This window comes from Pteropus alecto, unplaced genomic scaffold (genome assembly GCF_000325575.1).
Source record: "Pteropus alecto unplaced genomic scaffold, ASM32557v1 scaffold63, whole genome shotgun sequence".
NCBI lineage: Eukaryota > Metazoa > Chordata > Mammalia > Chiroptera > Pteropodidae > Pteropus > Pteropus alecto.
In genome coordinates, this window is record NW_006434897.1 from 253,044 (window position 1) to 274,625 (window position 21,582).

A 21,582-nucleotide genomic window follows, 5' to 3' on the forward strand; every position below is an offset into this window, starting at 1 on the left:
TCCATATTATCACTTTTCTCAGTTCTACCTCCTTTCAGACAAAGAGAAAGAAAATCTGAAATAAATGCGAAGTGAACCTGAAAACAAGGATTATCTTTTTTCCCCTAATTTAATCTCTACCTTCTAGGTATAACAGAAATCCATATCAATGGATACTGATCATATAACCTAATAAATTAGTCACCACCAGAATTTCAGAATAATCTATTCCTGGTACTTTGCTATTTTATAAAAGACAATTTGGCATGTGCACACGCACATGTGCGCGTAAAGAAAATTATACTTGAATTTAAATTGCAGATAAATAAATTGAAATCAGCCTGTTACTTATATCTCAGATTATGTCAGACTTATATATGTCAATGGTCTGATCACATGAAAAATACTTGACATTTTAAAGGCAAAAAAAAAAAATGAACTGCTAAAGAAAATGAATGTTTTCTTTGGGTAATTACAGGCAGGACCAACCAAAGGCAATCTGTCCTCATCTGCTATCTAGTGGAGAAACTACGCTTCAATTCTCTGGTCAGATTTTGTTTCCTCTCTCCCAGCTTGAGTGTTCATGCATATTTATTCAAATTTTCTTCATCTGTTTAAGGGAAACACGATGTTTTGACATCCGCAATGCATTACTTTGGGATGCAGACCCGGAGGGGTGAGTCCAAGATGGAGGGACTAGAGATCTGGGAGCACAGCCCGCCTTCAGGCAGTGGGTCTGCGTTTTAACCAAACCCATGTATCAGCCATCAAGCAGCACTGGCTTCACTTAAAAACAAACAAACAAACAAAGATTTCTAAAATAGGGCAGAACATTTCAGCCTCACAAAGCTGTCTTAAATGTTGTGATTCAAGTGGGCATAGTCTGCCACCTTGTGCCCAAAAAGAAAAGATCCCTCCAGGCTCCTGCATTTATTTCCGGGCCCTCTATTCCCTCTAACCTCTCCCTCTTGGATTTCTCTGCTTGTAAATACATACCTTGATTTTGCAGCCCTAATAAATCTGTTCTTCACAACTTCAGCTAGTCGGGGCAAGATAATCTGATTCTGTTTGGCATAATGTTCAGCTCAGTTGAAAAACACTGACTGAATGATCACATTTTACAGAATTCTATGAGGATCAAAACAAGAAGAGAAGAGATGCTCCTGGCCCTTATTAAGATGATTGTTTAGTCAAGGACAAAGGTATACAAAAGGTACAAGGCACACTGTAGTAAGCTCAATAACAGAAATATAAATAAAGTGATTATAGTTTTGAGGAAAAAGATGAACTCTAGCTGAAAGAAAGAGCAAAGACATATTAAAATCTATTTTCCTTAAGGTATTACACATTCAAAGGAACTATAGATAGTAAGTTCCAACAGGCAAATGAGGGCTTGACAGTGGATGACCTTAAATGATATCGTATGTATTTTCCAGCTTAAGAAAGATCACTCCAACCATAGGATAGGGAAGTGGTGGTGGATGAGAAGGGGTGGGGGGAGTTGAAAGGCAGAAAATTAGCAGTAAGGACACCCAAAGGGCTATCGATATAATCTAGAAGAAACATGTCATTGTCCCTCACTTAGTCTTTAGGACCTGCTTTAAACTAAGTGGGCACTCAAGATTGCATTAACTTTAAAGACACTAAGATGCTTCCCCAAAAGCCCACATTTCAAAACCAGCTTCTAATAAACTCTGCTAGTCAAAATATTGGTACCTGGAATTAGGTGTTAAAATACAGCATTAGATGGCCTACAGGAAAAGGAAAAGAAATTGACGGATCTGTATGAAAATCATGGAAAGGGAATTTGAGAGCAGAAGAGGAAGAGCAGGTAATAAAGGCTTAGGAAAAAGCTTCTGAAGAAATCTTGAAAGAAAGAACGACAAAACTCCAATATGATCTTAAGGCCAGAAACCTAGATGAGAAAAAAAGAAAAAATGATGAGTGGATTCACACAATATCTGTAAGAAAATCTACATGAACATATGTGGTTTAGACTTTAGGTAATAAAGACAAGAGCTGCAATGGGACTCTGTCTTATTAAATGACCAACACACTATGGGGTTCCTGGGGTTAGTGTAGAATAGCATACATCATCCCTATTTAGAAATATGATTATTGCTATATTTGAACTTTAAGTAGATTGCTACTATTGTTAGATTAATAGATTAGTAATAGAATTTAAACAATTTTAAATTAACAATTTTTATTTAAAACAATCAAAAAAGCTCTGAAAGATCTCACAGAGGCAAAGAATAAAAGAAAATGGCTAATCAAAACAAGACTGTAACACCAGATAGAGGAACAATTAAACTATAACAGTAATGAAACCAATTTTATGATTATAAATTAAAATATTTCTATGAATTCATCTTTTCTGAAAACATATAAATCTTGAAAAATCTTAAAACCTGAATAAATCATTAACCATGAAAGAAAGTGGAAAATGTTATCCAAAAATTATCTCTCGAAAAATCCTCAGGATATAGAGGACAATCTGGTAATGGCCAGAGGGGGCTTGGGGGACAGGGAAAAAGAGGTGAAGGGTTAAAACAAATTAGTAGTTGATAGAGGGTCACAGGGATGGGGAGCACGGCATAGGGGATACAGTCAGCACTAACGTAATAGCTAGGTGGAGAGCCAGAGGAGAAAAAAAAGCAATCAGGTGGATCATTTTATAAACTATATAAATATCTAACCAATGTATTGTATACTTGAAACTAATAAAAATAATAAAATAACATTTAAAAATATCTTCAGGACCAAATGGGTTTACTAGTGTGTTCTTTCATAATTTCAACAAATAGATAATTGGCATGATACATGCATTGTGCACTGTTTTAGAAATAGTTCAATGAGTTTAGTTCAGTTCAATTGAGACCGGTTGACTTTCTAGTATATACCAGATACTATCATAGATGCTGAGGCTGCATTTGTGGAGCTTACATGTTAATAAGAGAAAGACAGGTGGTAAATAAACAAAAAGAAAAGATTGAGTATATTAGATGGTGATAAATGTTGTAGAGAATATAAAACAAGGAAGGGTGTAGAAACTTCCATTTTAAATAGGATGATTAGAGAAGGCTGCACTGAGGTGACATTCAAACAGAATCCTGAGGAAGATGAGGGAGCTAGCTATGTGGATATGAAGAAGAGAAGCATTTCAGGCAGAATTAACAGCAAGTGTAAAAGCCCTGAGGCAGCATCCTACCTGGTGCACCGAGGACAGAAGGGAAGCCAACATGGTTTGAATGAATGTGCAAGGGGGAATGATAGATCCAACCAAGTCCCAGAAGTAGAAGCAAAGGAGAGAGAGCCTTGTTGACTACGGAGTGAGGTGTAAATCCAGTCAAAGGCTATGAGCAAAAAGTGATGGCCTAACTTATCTCAAAAGGATAACTCTTGCTACTGTGGTGAACAGAATGTAGGCTGGTAACGGAGGAAGCACAGTATGGTCTAGACGCTGCTATAATAATTTAGATGAGTAAGATGTCAAGCAGTGGTCAGATTCTGCGTGTGTGATGAAGCATGAGCTGAGAAGATTTATTGATTTGGGTATGAAGGTTTAAAAGAATGGAAAGAGACACAAATAACTTTAAATTTTTGGACTGAGAAATTTGAAGGATGCTAAATGGCATTCTCAAATATTCAAATTTCTGGTTTCTGATGTTCAAGTTATTAGTAAACAAGGAATACCACGAAGTGGTATACTCTAAATATGATAAAGAATGTATATCTTAAAAACAGCTAATATTGTGAATAATGGTGAAATACCAGTAGCATTCAGATTTAATTTTAAAAAACAAACAAAAGTTTATAATGAAGAAAAACTGGACAAACACTAAATATCCTTTAATAGTAGATTGAACAAATTGTGGTAGCATTATATAATAAAATTTTAAAATAATTTAAAATATTTGGTAATGTAGTGAAATGACTATTAATACAATAGGATACCAGACAGAATATAAATCTGATTCCAGTTTTCTTAAAATGTATGTAAATATGTTTATAAAAAGGACTGGAAGGGAAAATGTGATGCATCTGTGAGTGATTTTTTCCTTTACATTTTCCTATATTCTTCCTAAATTTATATACCTAATTTTTCTTCTATTTTATGATCAAAAAACTATAAAGATTATTTTGGAAAAGAAATATATACAAACCGATTCAAGGCTTACTCTCACATGCTTTTGTTAAGGAATAGATTAACAAGCAAGAATCAACTGAAATAATGAAACCTCCTCATGTACTCAAAAATACATGATCCCTGTTAGACCATATGTCGGAAAGTCAGAGCAGAAACTTGTTTCCATTGGCTGCAGAGAGGCTTAGAGGGGGCGGTCCCAGGGAGGCTTTTACTCCCACGTGCTCCACCTTCATAGATCTCTCCAGTCTCTTGCTCCTTGTCATAAAACATGCTGGTTCAACTAATGGCCCTTCCAGGGAAAAGGTGCATCCCTTTCAATATGTCAGGTCTCTGTGAAGACAGAGTTCCAACACCAAACAGGTGGCAAAGGCCGACTTCAGGAGAGAACGTCACAGATTTATGGATTATTGCTTACAAATTCTACTAACTGAGAATTCTACTAACAGGGCACACTCTTCCAGAACATAAACCTTTGGGAAACATAAGGCAGCAAACACATCTCAGATCAGCCCATTGTGACCTTTGCTCCTTTTGCACTTTCAACTCTTGCTCCTTTGGTTCCTTCTTTGTTTCCTTGTCGCACTTTCTGTTCTCTTTTTCACAGAGACAGACATTGCAGCCATATCCTGTTAGAATGACTGATTTGTAGGTGACCTGATGGCTTACCACAGCTCTACAGCCACCACATCATTTCCATGTAGTGGCCAACTGGGGAAGCCACACTTGCACACTGATGACAAGTACTGTTTCACAAGATCTCGTCTAAAGGTCCATGTTTGAAGAGTGTTTTGTACGTTCACTTTAAATAGTTATTTTCATTACTTGTTGATAGAGATAATCCACGAGGACATGCTATCTCTTTATCACAGACTGAAAGCGTGTCAACATGCCAGGTTAACACGGGCAGATCTGGCCATAGATCTAGAGGACACCCAGTAGACTGATGTGAGAATTAATGGGAAGATGTCCGTGCTAGTGATTTCAAATACTGTGGTTTGTATTAAAATCATTTGAGGAACCTGTTAAAAATGAAGATCTCTGGGCCCCATTTATGGCCTTATATCACACATATTACTTAATCTATCTACTCATTAAGACAGTGTTTCCGAGATTGACTCCAAACCACCTGCATCAGAATCACCTCTTTGCTCAAAATACAGCTTGCTTTCTTCACATAATCAATTCCTCTAGGGTATCAGCATCTATAGAACTACTCATTCTTCTTAAATTCTTTCACCAAATTTCACTGCTTTGATTTACTGTCTTTTTTAGCCAAACCCTATTGATGAACATTTAAGTGGTTTTTGGTAGATATTATTGAAACCAGTATTACAATAAATATCTTCAACTATGTGCCTTTGATCATAGCAGTAGGATAACTTCTAGCAGTGATAAGCCTATTATAAGTATCAGACATACAAAGATGCAATACCAAGTTGCATATGTCTGAAACCAGATTCTTAGAGCAAGTAGATAACTAATGCGCTTCACAAAATTTTGTCTCTATGACACTTCATCCCACACTCAATATGCCTCCAGGGCAGTTAATTCCAAGCACAGGTGGTAGACTAGGTCCAGTACAGTCATCCGAAGATCTTTAAAATAAGGCAGAATCCCTAGAGCCCCATCCCCAAAGATTCTGATTCCAGCCTCAGGTGGGTCTCAGGAATTTATAGTTTAGGAAACTTCCAGATGATATGAATGCACAGCCAGATTTGAGAATCACTGTCATGGGGACCCATATTTAAGAGCCTCTAAAGTTAGAAACCAAATAGTCACTAGATGGCAACCTTGCTCACTTTTTTTTGTTTTTAAGCATTGAAATAAAATTAAGTGGAGCACTTGAGATCTGAGAGAGTGTTAGTCTTTCTTCTCATTCATAATTATATTTAGAGATGATATCTCCCTAAAGGAAGTTATTTTTTTAATACACAAACAAATGCCTTTCTTTTATAGTGCCCATAGCCCCTTCCTTACTTTTGAACTCCATAATCAAAAACAAGATCTCTTTTGTTTGAATAATAACCCCCCTGAAAATTTTTAATCTAGCTTTTGTTTGCACACATCTCTCCTATAAAATCCTAAATTTCCTGTTTTCTAAGATAATAGCTAATATTTATCTTAACTAAAAATACCTCTTTTCTTTCTTACTCTCTGGATCTCATTAACGCCAAAGATAAGCTGTGTTCCATTTTGTGAGGCTAAACCCCCTGACATTAATGCTGCCATTTTTTTTTTTTCTAACTCTGCCTATAGAAGTGCATAGATTTTTGGAAGGAATCTTAGAGGTCATCTAGTCCAGTGCACCTTAAAGCAGGATCACTTTCTTTTATCCTTACTTGCTGGTCATTTTGTACTGCTTACTTACACTAATAGGGAACTCACTACCTTGCACTTCTATTTCTAAGCAGAATAATTTATTCTTTTCCCACATGACATCTTTTATGCTCTCTACCCTTCTATTCATTAAATTAAAATTTTTTCAATGACCTTTCATGTGACCTGCTGCTATACTTATTACCTCCAAATTATTGTCCACATATTGTCCACACATCTCAGCACAGTGTGACTGTCACTCCCCTTATTCTGGCCACTCGCTCCAGTAAATATAGTCTATGATTGTGTTATATTCCTTAGCACCTACAAAATACCTGCGCCAGTGCTTGACCCAAAATACTGGCTGAATTAATATCGATTCCCTTTGTTTCTCATTTAACTTCTAATTATATAAGTACTACAATCCTTCTTGTTTTTGTTTCCTTGTTGTTTGCTCCATAAAAACCAGTATTAGATCAGCTCTGTCCTTTATACTATATTATATAATTCATTTTCTGAATCAAAGTACATAATTTAATATTTTATCAAGGCTTTTTGAATCTTGATTTTAGGATCCTATATATTAACTATCACTGCCAGTTTTTTTGAGATGTATATATATTATTGCATTTTAGGCATTCATCTCAGCTATTTGTAAGAATTTTGATGAGGGCAAAGTGTAGGACAGTGCCCTGTTGCATGCTGATGTTGGCTCCCCTGAGCATTTTTAAATCTACGAGACCAATAATACTATTAAAGTCAGAATAGTTAAATCAGAATAGTGCCATAATTGTATAAAATGTTGTGATACTGTAAATTTTTTTTAAAAAATCCCCTCTTACCACTTATTTTTAACATTGTACTGGAAGTCTTTACTAATGCAAAATGGAAAAAGGATGATATACAGACTAGGAAGGAAGATAGAAAACTGTTTTTGTTCACAGATGACATAATTGCCTATAAAGAATACCCAAAAGAATAAACAACAGAACTCCTGGAACTAATACGTGATGATAGCAAGGTTGCAGGATACAAGTTAATATACAAAAAAGTAATTGCTTTCCTGTGTACCAACAATAAACAAATGGAATTTAAAATTAGAAACACAATGCCATTTACATTAGAACCCTCAAAATTAAATATTTTGTTAGCTCTAAATCTAACAAAATACAAGATCTATATGAAGAAAACTACAAAACTTCATTTATTTAGTTTTTTGAATGAAACCAAAGAACTAAATAATTGGAGAAATACTCTAAGTTCATAGATAGGAAGACTCAGTATTGTCAAGATGTTAGTTCTTTCTAACTTGATCTATAGATTCAATGTGATCCTAATAAAACTCCCAGAAAGTTATTTTATAGCAAACACAATATTGCAAGAGAAGAACAAGATTGAAGGACTGACACTACCTGACTTCAAACTTACTATAAAGCTACAGTGTGGTATCGGTGAAAAATAGGCAAATAGATCAATGAAATGGAATAGAGAGCCCAGAAACAGACCGACTTAAATGTAGTCAACTGATCTTTGACAAAAGAACAAAGATAATACAATAGAGCAAAGACAGTCTCTTCAACAAATGGTGCTGGAACAAATGGACAGCTACATGCAAAAAATTGAATCTGGACACAGACCTTACACTTTTCACAAAATTTAACTCAAAATGGATTATAAAACTAAGTGTAAAATGCAAAACTATAAAACTACTAGAAAACATTGGAGAAAACCTCGATGACCTTAGGTATAGTGATGACTTTTTAGATATAACACCAAAGGCATGATCCATGGAAGAAATAATTGATAAACTGGACTTCATTAAAATTAAAAACTGCTCTGAGAAAGACAATGTCAAGAAAATTAGGAGACAAGCCACAGACAGAAGAAAATGGTTGCAAAAGACATATCTGATAAAGAACTGTTTTCCAAAATATACATAGAACTCTAAAATTCAACAAAAGAAAAAAATCAAATTAGAAATTTGATCAAATTAAAATTAATTAAAAATTTGATCAAATTAAAATCAAATTAAAAACAAAAAAATGGGTCAAAGATCTTAACAGACACCTCACAAAGAAGATATATAAAAAGATACTCCACACCATATATCATCCGGAAATGTAAATTAAAAGAACTATGAAATACCACTACATACCTATCAGAATGGCCAAAATTCAGACACTGATACTACCAAATGCTGACCAGGATATGAATCAACTGGAACTCTCATATATTGCTGGTGGGAATGTAAAATGGAACAGCTACTTTGGAAAACATTTTGGCTGTTTCTTAGAAAATTAAACATACTATTGTTATATGATTCAGCAATCACTCTCCTTGGTATTTATCCCCCAAAAGTAAACAAAACTTGCACAGGGATGTTTACAACAGCTTTATTCATAATTGCCCAAACTTGGAAGCAACCAAGATGTCCTTTAGTGGGTGAATGGACAAATAAACTGTGATATATCCAGACAATTGAATATTATTCAGCACTAAGAAGAAATGAGCTATCAAGCCATTAAAAAATACAGAAAAAACTTAAGTTCCTATTACTAAGCGAAAGAAGTCAGTCTGAAAAGATTACGTACTGTAGGATCCCAGCAATTTGACATTCAAGAAAATGCAAAACTGTGGAAACAATGAAAAGATCATGGGAGAGGTGAACAGGCAGAGCAAAGACAATTTTTAAGGCAGTGAAAATATTCTGTATGATGGTATAACTACAGATATACATCTTTATACATTTGTATGAACTCATAAAATGTACACCAAGGGTGAACCCTAGGTGAACTATGCACTTGTGATTATGATATGTCAATGTAGAGTCATTCTTGGTAACAAATGTACCATTCTGTTGAATGATGTCGACAATGAGGGAGGCTATGCATATGTCAGTGCAGGGGTTATATAGGAAATCTCTGTACTTCTCAATTTTGTTGTGAACCTAAAATTGCTCTTAAAAAAATAGTTTTAAAAAATGTGCCCTTTCCCAACTTCCAATTCTAGAGCTTTATATTTAGAAGGACTCTTTTGCCACAGGAGTCTGCTTTATCACTAAAATGGACTGAAAGTGCCAGAAATTAATGCTAGGAAATTATCTCAGAAGCAGCCGTCAACTGGGATTTGGAATATAAATACCCCAGTTCCCTCGCCCCTTGGCTAGAATAACTCTGAGGGTTTTTTTTTTACACTGGTCTATAGAATTGCCCCCTCAGGGTCACACTCCATGTTCCCATGAGGTAGCTGGTTTGATGATGAATTCTTTATTGGATTTCTTTATTTCTGTGTCTCATTTCTTCATTTTCATACCTTCATCTCCCCTTATCCAAAATAAAACATAGTCAAAATACACCAAAAAATCTACTAGTATTTGAATCCTTTCTGAGTCTGTTTCAGGCACAAATGAAAATAAGAAAAAACCAATTAGACACAAAAAAGGCAATATGATGGAAGCAGATGGACACTCAGTCTCCGAGATTTATGAAAAAATCAGGGTAGGGATATAAATTTCAGAGTCATTAGCGTATAGACAGTTTGGGAGTCATAAGAGTGAATGTGATCAATAAGAGAATGAGTAAAAACAGAAAAGCAGTCTAAGAATGGGTTGGAATCCTTGGTTATACTAAAGTTTGAAAGTAAGAGAACTGAGGAGGAACCAGCAAAAATGCCAAGATCTTTGCAACTAGGAAGGAGGAGGAAAACCCAGGCAAATGAAAAAAATATTTCCAGAAATTTAAAATATTGAATCCTGGATCCCACTGCAGATTGAAAGAACCAGGATCTTTGTTGGTTCATACAGAAAGTTTGCATTTTTGAAGGCTTCTCGTAATAAGGTTCAAGAAATATTGACTGTTCATGGACCTACACACTGAAAACTATAAAACTTTATTAAGAGAAATTGAAGAAGACACAAACAATGAAAATATATTCTGTGTTCATGGATTGGAAGCATCAACATAGTTAAAAATGGCCTTATTACTCAAAGCAATATACAGAGTTAATGCAATCTCATCAAAATCCCAATGGTATTTTTTAAAGAAATGGAACAAAAAAATCATCAGATTGATATGGAATCACAAAAGATCCTGAATAGCCAAAGCAATCCTGAGAGAAAAAAAAGCCAAGGGTATCACTCTGCCTGACTTCAAATTATTCTACAAAGTGACAATAATCAAAACCGCATGGTATTGGCAGAAAAACAGACACACGGACCAATAGAAAAAAAATGATAGTCCAGAAATAAACCCCTGTATATATGGGCAAATAATTTACAACGAAGGAGCCAAAAACACAATGGAGAAAGGAAAGCCTCTTCAATGAATGGTGCTGGGAAAACTGGAAAACCACATGCAAAGGAATGAAACTAGACTGCTATTTGTCGCCATTCTCCAAAGTTAACTCAAAATGGTTCAAATATAAGACCTGAAACAATAAATTGCATAGAAGAAAACATAGGTACTAAACTCATGGACCTCAGATTTAGAGAGGATTTTATAAATTTGACCTCAAAGGCAAGGGCAGTAAAAGCAAAAACAAATGAATGGGACTATATCAAACTAAAAAGCTTCTGCAAAGCAAAAGAAACCATCAACAAAACAATGAGGCAACTGACCCAGTGGGAGAAGATATTTGCAAACAACACCTCTGATAAAGGGCTAATAACCAAAATACATAAAGAACTCATACAATTCAACAATAAAACAAACAATCCAATTAAAAAATGGGCAGAAGACCCGAACAGACACTTCTCCCAAGAAGACAGACATACAAATAACCAACAAATATATTAAAAGATATACTAGCTATCAAGGAATTGCAAATCAAAACCACAGTGAGTTACCACCTCAGCCTGTTAGAATGGCTATCATCAACAGGACAGATAATAACTGTTGGAGAGATTGTGAGGAAAAAGGAACACTTATACACTGCTGGTGGAATGTAAATTGTTACAGCCACTTTAGGAGGTTCCTCAAAAAATTAAGAATAGAATTACCATATGATGCAACAATCCCTCTTCTGTGTATTTATCCCTCAAATAGAAAAAAATTATCTGTAAAGATATATATTAGTGCTGCAATAGTTAATTACAGGACTATTCACGGTGGCCAAGAGATGGAAATAACTGAGGTGTGCATTGATAGATGATTGGAAAAAGAAGCTGTGGTATATATATATATACAATGGAATATGACTCAGCCATAAGAAAAGATGAAACACTGCCATTTGCAACAACAATGTGGATGAATCTTGAAATGTCATGCTAAGCGAAATAAGTCAGAAAAAATAAATTGAAAACTGTGTGATTTCACTCATATGTGGGATACAAAACTGAAAGCAACAAACGAACAAACAAAAACTCATAGACAAAGACACCAGTTTAGTGGTTAGCAGAGGGAAAGGGAAGAGGGAAGGAAGTAGATAAGGGTAAAGGGAGTTAAATATGTGGTGATGGAAGGAGATTTAAATTTGGGTGGTGAACACACAGTGCAATATACATATGACATATTATTAAATTGTACACTTGAAACCTATATAATTTTATTAACCAATGTCATCCCAATAAATCTATAAAAAAATATCGATCCTTCATAACTCCTATCCTCCCCTCTTTTGGGGAGGGTGGGCATGGTATTGTAGATAGCATGGCACAGATAAGCTTTTATTCTTTACTGATAGTTTCACAACAGAAAAAAAAAGCCCAACATTATAGTTGGGCATTTATAATTGACTTCTCAGAAACTCATCCTGCTACCTAAGCAAATTGTGCCCTGTAATTAGAGGTTATATATATGTACAGTTTTGAATTAGCTGAATATGGATCTTTTCTTTCTGAAGTTGAGGTTATCCTGAGTTGATAATGTTAGTTCCTAGGGAGTTTCACATTCCTGAGCTAGATCATTAACCAAAAATAGGTCTATAGAAAATTAAATTCTTGTTAAGATGCAAAATCAGATCAAATAGCAAGGTTTCAGCTTTACTTCAGTCCTACAGATAACTAATTTTTTTGCAATTATGACAAATAATTAGACTAATAAGACTGTTTTTTTATTGTTAGTACTTATACATCCAAGAGAAATCTGTCTGAAATAGTCATCTTGGGAAGCTATATGCTACAATTCTGAAAATCTTTTAGAAATACCTTTAGTATCCGTGGCAACTACATTTGACTGGCACTTCTTCTTTCTTTTTAGTCTTGATTTTAGAATTACTAATACTGATACTAATAATAGTTAACGTCATTTCATGATTGTCATAAACTGAATGTGTGCCACCAAATTCAGCTGTTGAAATCTAATTTCCACTGTGATGGTATTGGAGGTATGGCCTTTGTGAAGTGATTAAATCATGAGGACAGAGCCCTCATGAATGAGATTTAGCATCCTTATTTATAAATAAGGCTCCAGAGAGCTCCCTGTCTCTGTTGCCATGTGAAGTTACAGGAAGATGGCTATCTATGAACTAGGAAGCAGGCTCTAACAAAATATTGAATCTGCTGGTGCCTTGATCTTGGACTTCCCATTCCTCTAGAACTGTGAAAAATAAATATTTGTTGTTTAAGCCATCCAGTCTATTGTACTTTTGTTATAGCTGCCTAAACCAACTAAGACAATGATTCTCATAGATTGACTTCTACAGAGTAGTCTCAAGAATGTTTGCAACAAAAAGGACACAAATTTAATAAATGAACACAAGCACTTCTAGGAGAACACTCTCAAAAGATGTGCTCTTATTAGTCAAATAAAAAACTCTAGAGATCCACAAAAACAAGACCACCTACATTATCTGCAAATCTCAGTACAAATGAAAATGCGGAACCTCTTGTTCAGAAAGCAGGGGAAAGTACTGTTAAAGTTACTGAATTACAAAGCTCCTTCTTTTTGTATATCTCATCTGCTCAAGCACATGCTTCATCGTCCCATCAGACTTCACTTACAAAACATAAGTTCAAAGACAATTATTAAGCATGAGCTCTGTGTGACAGCACAGGACACCCACCAACGGAGCTAGCTCTGCAGAGATCACTGCTATTAAGATATTACCACTGATGCATATAAAAGTTACAGATTTTGTGTTTGTTTCCTTATTGGCCAAAGAATAAGAAGACTCAGGATATGGAGAAGAGGTACTAGTTAGGGCAACAAAAGCAAGACCTCTGCAGAGGGGTTAGAGGCAGAGAAGCACGTGGAGACAGCGTCTTCCTGGCTAGCTCCTGAGGCAGGCCAATAAGTTAAGGATGTGGCAGCTCATTTTAACTCGAGTTCAAACAAAACAATATTTGCCCTGTAGGTGGGTTTTAGCAAACATCCTAAAGGCCACTTTATACAAACCTTTGTGGAAACACAGTAGGACAAAACTTAGCACCACACCTACCCACTCTCTGTCCCACCTCATTTCCTATGCTTCCCACTGCTGCCATGTTTAATTCAAGAGAGTCACAAATATGCTGGCTATTAAACAACTTAAGGTTAATTTATATTCTCATCATGTTCTAGGTTTTTGCTAAAATACACACAGGTGATTTAAAGGAGTAAAGTAGCTCTAAAATTGTTTCTATAATTCCCTGAAGCAGTTTCACCTGAGTACTATCTTATCTTTTCAATAATTTTCTCCTTGGCAGAAAATCACTTAGTTCTTTATATCTCCTGCATTCTTTATTATAGCACTAAGCATGGAACTGATTACATATTGAACAGAGTTTAACTATGTATCATAACTGGAGCAGAATGTTTAGAGACTATATACAAATGCCTCCTCCCCTCCAAAAAAATACATTCAATTTTCAATGTAAACCTTAACCTTGATGCACCTTCCTAACATCTATAGTACAGGATAACTTACATCGTTACTCAAATTTGGTATATGATGATGGTGAGAGTATTAGAATGACATTCCTGTATTTCTAATTTATTAATTTCCAGGCCCATTTATGGTACATCACAGATTTCTTTAAATCATTTTGAGATATTTTCTGAAATTTTTAAAGAGTTTTAAAACAAAAATCTTCATTTTAATTGATATTAACTATTTAATAGTATTATGAAAAAGCGAGGATATCAAATCCATTGTTAAAATATCAAATACTGTTTCCAATTCTACAGAATTCTTCTGTCACTATTCCATTTATATTGATACCATCTAACCTGAGGTCGTGCAAGCTGTATCACCTCACAACTTAGGTTTAAGCAATAGAGAATAATATTTATGGAGAAGGGAATAGCAATCACTAAAACAAAGTTTTTATAATATAATGAAATTCTAGAATGACCCTGAGGAAGAAACTCTAGGACGAATGAGTTGAACTTTCCATGAACCTTCTCAGACAGAGGAGAAGGGGGCAAATTAGTGAAGGAAGAAATTAGAACAGTTAAGGACTAAAATTTCCCCAAAGTGAGCATGAGGTAAAGGATTTTCCAGTCACAATGAAAATAGAATTTGCCGACAAGGTCATAATCACATCAGACAACTCACAACTGGGAAAAAGAAATTTACAAAACATTATTTATTTTTAACTACACGATTTGGAATATTTCCAGACTATGTCTGGGAAGTGCTTGCCTGCCCTTGGTCATTACACTGCTCCCTTTTCTTTCTGATCTCTCTCACTCCTTTACTAATACACTCATACATATCTGCGGCGTAGTAAGGAGTCTACTTACATGAAGTATTTCAATAGCCTCTAAAAAGCTCATAGAAGCAGAGTAGAATGGTGATTGCTAGGGGCCAGGGAGAGGGAGAAATGGGGAGATGCTCTTTGATGGGTATAAATTTTCAGTTATACAAAATGAGTAAGTTCTAGAAATCTGCTGAACAACATCACATCTATAGTTATCAACACTGTAGGTACACTAAAATTTTTGTTAAAAGGGTAGATCTCATGTTAAATGTTCTTACTACAATTGAAAAAAAGGTAGTAAGGAAGCACTTAATCGCATTTAATTCTAACCATATTTTGTTCCTTTAACTTGTAGATTGCTTTATATGATTTGGGTATTTATCATTGGTAAGGCGTGCCTTATTAAATAAACTGGAATATCTGTGCTCCTAATTTAATGCACAAGTCCCATGCTTTTCTGACCTTTGGGATCTGGCATTATCTTTGAGAAGTCTAACTTGATATTTATATTATAATCCTTTTTAACAAACACCCTCACACTTTAGTACAGTGCAGTAAACCTTCCCTGAAAAGCAAAAAGGATTTATTCACAATACAATAAATGATTTTATATACATCCCTGACAGTGGGAAATGAACCATATTACAGTTCATTTGAGGGAAGATCCTATTATTTTAAGCCATAAATGGAACAAGGTAGATTTCACCTCATTTCCCAGGAATGACATTGATTTTTAGCAAGATCTCCAAATAATCATTTCTCTACACCATTAGAAAACATAGCTCCTTCCCTAGGCCAAGAAAATACTTAAGGTGCCTACTTCCTTTGTAGGTATTCTTGATACAGATCTTTGGACTTCCCTGGACTGGTTCAAAACACGATTTAATGCTTTTGAGCAAGCTCGAAGAACTAAAACGTATTTCTTATAAAGCATCCAGCCTAAATAGCTTCTGGGGTAATTAAATAAACTCCATAACCCAAATAAAGTCCAGGGTTCATGAGATCTAGTCTCTTTAGGTGCTGCTTTCAAAAGAAAAAAAAAAAACACAATCAGCTATGGCTTCTAAATAATATGGGTTTAGAGAATTATTTTATTGGAGGGGTACTAGAGAATCTATCATAACGGCTTTTTGTAGAATTTTACATAAGATTGAAAAAGCATGGATTATTCATCTCAAAGAATCAACTTTCTTAATGCTGCCATTGAAGTTCAAAGTCAAAACTAAGTAAGTGTAATTCCAATTCTTACTTGGTTCTTTAGATAAAGCACTAAAGGAAATTTTATTCACAATCCACACTAATATTTTTTAAATACTCTCTCCCCATTTCTCTTGCATTCATTTCTTCTCTCCCCACAACTTCCCCAGATCTTTTTTGCCACACCCCCTGATTGTTTTCCCTGAAGCTCCCTGACTTACTATGTCATTTCTTTCTGTCCCTTCTCATTTCTTTTCTACACATAGTAGATCTGACCTTTAAATTCGCAACCTCTCCTCACCCATATCTTCTTCTCAGGTCTTTGCCTTCTTAACTACCCTGGTCTGCATCAGTGTTTCTTGATCTTCTTTTTTATTATTGCCTCCCCCAAGGAGACTTTTTAGATATATTTTTTCCTAACTCCCTCCCATGAAATTTTAAAGCCACAGATATACCATATACTTGCTTACATGTTATATATATCTGCACTTTATGCATAAAAAGAGTATGATTTTTTCACTCCCCCTCCCCAAGAACCAATCCCTTCCTGGGGGGCAATGTCATCTTATCTGAGAATGCATGGTCTACAACCTAGGAGGGACCGCAGAGGGGAGCAGGAGCTGATGGGCAAGAAGTGCCTGCCAGCTGCAAGTTCTTTTGTGACAGCTCTAATTCTACTCTCTCTCTCTTTTTTTTTTTTTTTTTTTTTTACCTATTTTTTAGCCACTTGGGCACTACTCTAGCCAGTTCCATTCCTAAGCAAAGCTATATAATCTGGCTTCCATTCTTAGCTTCTGCCTTCTCTTATTTTTCCTAGATAATTAGTATCCTACAACACCACATTTAAAAACTATTCTTACTTCTGCACCCAATAAACTCCTAGGGATTTGGGAGTCTCACCCCCTAACTGTCAGATAAAACCGGCTAATTTGGGATAATTCTTGCATGTTGAAAACTAATCTACAAAATCAGTGTATTTCTCCTTCAAAAATCATTTGTATTCCTTTTCCTTCTAAAAGGAAACTATCTTCCTCACAGGAATTAAGTCGTGTTAGTAGTTCAGGCACCATAGAAAGCAGACAGGAAAGTGTTCTGGATTAAAAGCTTTCTCTAAATATCATAAAATCATAAAAATATAAGTCACTCAGGTGCCACCTACTCTGTCTCTTCACAATACTTAAGGTTTCCTCTCTTCCCTATCATCTCTCTCCCTATTAATATTACCTATTCTCTAGGCTGGAAGCTTGAGAGGAAGGGAAAGCTTCATTAATATCTTTAGATTCACTGTGGCATCTAGTATGGCACACTGCACTGCTGCTCCTCAATGAACCAAAATTAAATTCCCTGTTTCAAATAGTTCCCATTTTAAGAAGCAGTCCTACCTTATTTTTAGTCCTTAAGCTCTGCATCCATCAACTAAAAAAATTTAAAAAATCTCTATTTCTATATTCTCCATAGGCCTGATAACGAATTCTATGAGAGGCAGCACAGTGAGACTGTACTTTTCAAAATATTGTCTCCAGCATATAGTAAGCATTATGTTTCACCTCATAACCCAATTCACTTCACAAACACACAGGCACAGAAATTTTATAAAATAATATTATGTGGGTTATCCTCTGTTAATTTCTATTTCTTAAAATTATAGTTGTGACCCACTGAATTGTTTTCGTGACTCAGCAGTGGGCTGTGACCTGCAGCTTGAAGAACAAAGGGTAGAGGCTGAGAGCACCTGTGCATTTGAGTCAGAGTCAGAGATGGGTACAGACTTGGGCAAGTGATTTAACCTTCGTATCCTTTAGTGTTTTCTCTTTTAAGACAGAAATGACAATCACACTTACCTAGAAAGATTGTCGTGGGAGATTAAATAAATGTATCCAAAACACTTTGTTCAGCTTAAGGCACATAGTAACTGTTAAAAATTTTTAGCTATTACTACTATTCACTCTTTGAATTCCTTCCAGAAACTTGGAGAAAGAAGTTATGTGAATGTAAAATATAACGCTTATATTTTCCTCACTGTGCATTTAATTATGTTCTATAATTTTATGCCCTTATTTCATTCCATAAATTTTATGTTCCTATGAGTGTTTTCTTCTCAGCTGTGTTATAACTCTCTGTTGGGGCTGCTCATGAACTTTTTCTTCTACTACATGTAGCACCTACCCAGAGCTGAGGTTCAAGTACTATTAAAGTTCTCATCCAGCTACTTTTTTGCTAATAACTTTTTATAACATGTTAAGGAAAGAATGACGTAAAATAGATTGGGGAGTGGGGAAAGAGGAAATTATTTGCAACTTTGAATTAATTCCTCTAACGATGGCCAAAATTTATCTTAAAAGAAGACTTACTATAATATGGAACTTTTCCCAAACAGTAACTTAAAATAAATATGAGAACCTCAAATCATAGAATCATGGTGTTTTTGAGAAGTACCACTTAGAGTGAAAATGTCTTATGAAAACAAGTACTCTTTACTTGCTTTGCCCTCTTAAATCAGGAAGTGGTATTCCAAACTGATGTAGAAAAACAGTGAAAAACAGTTTCTTAAGATTACAAAATCCTATATTGCTATACCCAGAGATCTAACAAGATTACTTCCTGAGGGAAGAATATGATACTGTATTATACCCAAAATGAATTTTTATGAAAGCTTTTTTTTATAAATAATAATTATAAAACAAATGATAAAATAAAGCTGGTCTAAATAATGCCAAAAAGAGTAAAATTAATAATTATTCATTGAACACCTAAACTAAAAACCAGGGAAGATTAACAGAGTTAAGGTGCTCAAGAAGTTATGTGCTTGGGCAACCAAGACAAATACATGTAAATTTCATCAGCAAAATGAGTTAAATAATATGTTGAGACAACATGAGAAATAACACAGAGGAACGTATGGCTAATTAAACAATGCAGGGCTACTTGTACAAAAGAGATAAAGAATGTTGATGGTGAAGATGATAAGGGAGAGCTTTCTAGAGTGAAATTTAGACTTGATACCAATAGCTCTCTCTACTCACTCTTGTAGAAGAGGACTAGCACAATCTGTCTAAATCAGAATAAGCCCTGGCTAGGAGGAATTAGTTAAAGGCTTACTGAGTTTGTTGGGTACACTATGAATTCAACCCTTGGATAGATCTATGACATAACAGAGCAATGAAATTTTTAAAAATTTTGATTACTTTCATAGTTTACAAATTGGAGAATTATATATTTTATAGTCTGTGGATGCCACTCTAGCATCCATTTAGGTTCCACAGAATTCCCTCCCTTTTTAAATATAGTAGTTGTGTATTTAGGATTTTGGGTTAGACACATGTTAAAATATGACACAAGTCTTTCCTGATGGATACCTCAGAACACCCAGTTATAATTATGTAAACACCAAAAAAATGTTACAAAGGAAGTGAGAGGTTTACATATTAAAATGAACACTAGCATTACCAATAGTACGCAAATATAATTTAATTCTATTCTAAGAAAATGTTCAAGATTTATTCCAATTGCTTCTGCCAGATTTTGCTCTCACTTTGTGCTAGAATTTTTTAAGAACAGAAATGTCTTAAAGAAAATATTGTGTTTTATATTACCCAGGAAGACGCTTTTCTATTAATAATTGTTCCCTGCTGACATTTGGAGGCTTGACTAGGGTAATGAAGACAATGGGACTAATGATTAAGCATTATTATATTGATTTTTCAATTTATCCTCCTTTGATCAAGCTTTCAGTGGATTTCCTGAAGCTGAAAACCTTAACAGTCCACCAAAGAGGAAATGATTTAGAAAAATAACAAACCCAGTGCTAGGGAGGATAATTTGTAGTTAAATATAGCATATATGTATCTAAAATTACACTGAACATCCTTAAAATATTAACAGCTAATTAAACTAACAATTTGTTGGACTTAGAGTAAGCATAGAGCCTTTCAATTTTCTTTTTTAATTTGGTTATTTACTTTAGAGACTCAGAGTAAAAACACAGATGAAGAAACATCAACCCTTTGAAGAACTAAGCAAACACTTTCTGTGTCTGCCCAAGGTGAGTCCACACTGAAAGAATCAACCAAGCTCTGTGGGTAGCAGATCTCATATTTACAAAGTAGATGCCCGAGAAGGACATCAGAAAGATGTTCTTCTAAATGAACAGGTATACCACAACTGTGCCTTTTAATTTAAAATCTAGGAAGATGAGTCGAACATAAGCTCAATATGAACCAAAAGTGAGACATGTATTAAAAGGCTAAGAATTATCAAATTAGCCCTTATAAATTAGAAGAAAGATTTCGGCTCAATAGAAGAAAGAATTTTTTAATTAGAGTAGCACTAATCTCATAAATTGGTAAATTCTTCCATGTCTCTCTCTACAGGTTGAAGCAAAGAACGCACGCCTCTCAAGAAATACAAGTGGTGATGGAATGTCACATTAGAAGTGCTAAAGATTTAAAATTCTAAGCATGAAAAAATTTTACATTCCTAGTCTCCTTACATCTTGTAAACACAATCTAAAACTTTTAACTCAAATGAAGTTGCTAGAACTCATAGAAATAGAGAAAAATTAATACAGAATTATGGGAGGGTAGAAGTCTTATAGGATATTGGCTGTAAATTCTTATTATTCCAGTTCTTAGATTTGAAATGTTTTTAATAAAAAAGAAAGTAATGAAAGCACTAAATATGAGCACTATTGTACTTACTGACCAGTTTATTTCAAAAAAATTTGTCATCCTTTTGAAATCTAAAAAACCCCTGCTCCTTGAATGAATAAAATACTTTATTTAGACATAATAGTGAAAGAAACTGTAGGCTTTACTTTGGTTTAAAAAACAAAACAAAACACTCTGCTTTTGCCAGTTTCAAAATATGGAAAATTGTAAGTAATACCGTTGGTTGCACTAATCATAAGACTTAGTGATTCTATTTTTTCCTTTCTCTGCACACTGCTTAGACCTGTTGCTTTCCTTTGCTAAATATAGCTGGCTTCCTGCTATTTTCACAGCCAGCTGGAGAATTTCATTAAGAAGGTGGAAAGCTAACATTGTCACTGTGATGAATAAAGTTGTCAGCTGATATCTCTCCTTGCTCCAGTGGAAAAGTTTACAAAGACTAGAGGTGCTGAGAGAGAGAATGAAGCTTCATTAAAATGGTCAATTAGTTGCAATAAGCAAAAAGCAATAGGCAACAGCCTTCTCACTGTTTTCCCTTGGCAGGGAAGTGTTGTTAGCTCATTTGAGTACAAAAGGGGATTGTCTTTTCATGCTCAAACCTGGCCTCAAGAATGATTTTAGGCCTGTAACCTTATAAAATAAGATTAGCAACCACT

At 34.9% G+C, this 21,582-nt stretch overlaps 1 long non-coding RNA gene across 3 annotated transcripts in view; it reads right to left on the reverse strand.

Moving 5' to 3' along the window:
- LOC112478899 overlaps positions 1–3,402 on the reverse strand; it is a 68,813-nt gene extending 65,411 nt beyond the window's left edge. For all 3 annotated transcript variants that reach the window (XR_003045996.1, XR_003045997.1, XR_003045998.1), the window contains exon 1: positions 3,191–3,402. This is a non-coding gene — a long non-coding RNA (uncharacterized LOC112478899). The remainder of the gene's footprint in view (positions 1–3,190) is intronic.
- Positions 3,403–21,582: the final 18,180 nt, after the last annotated feature.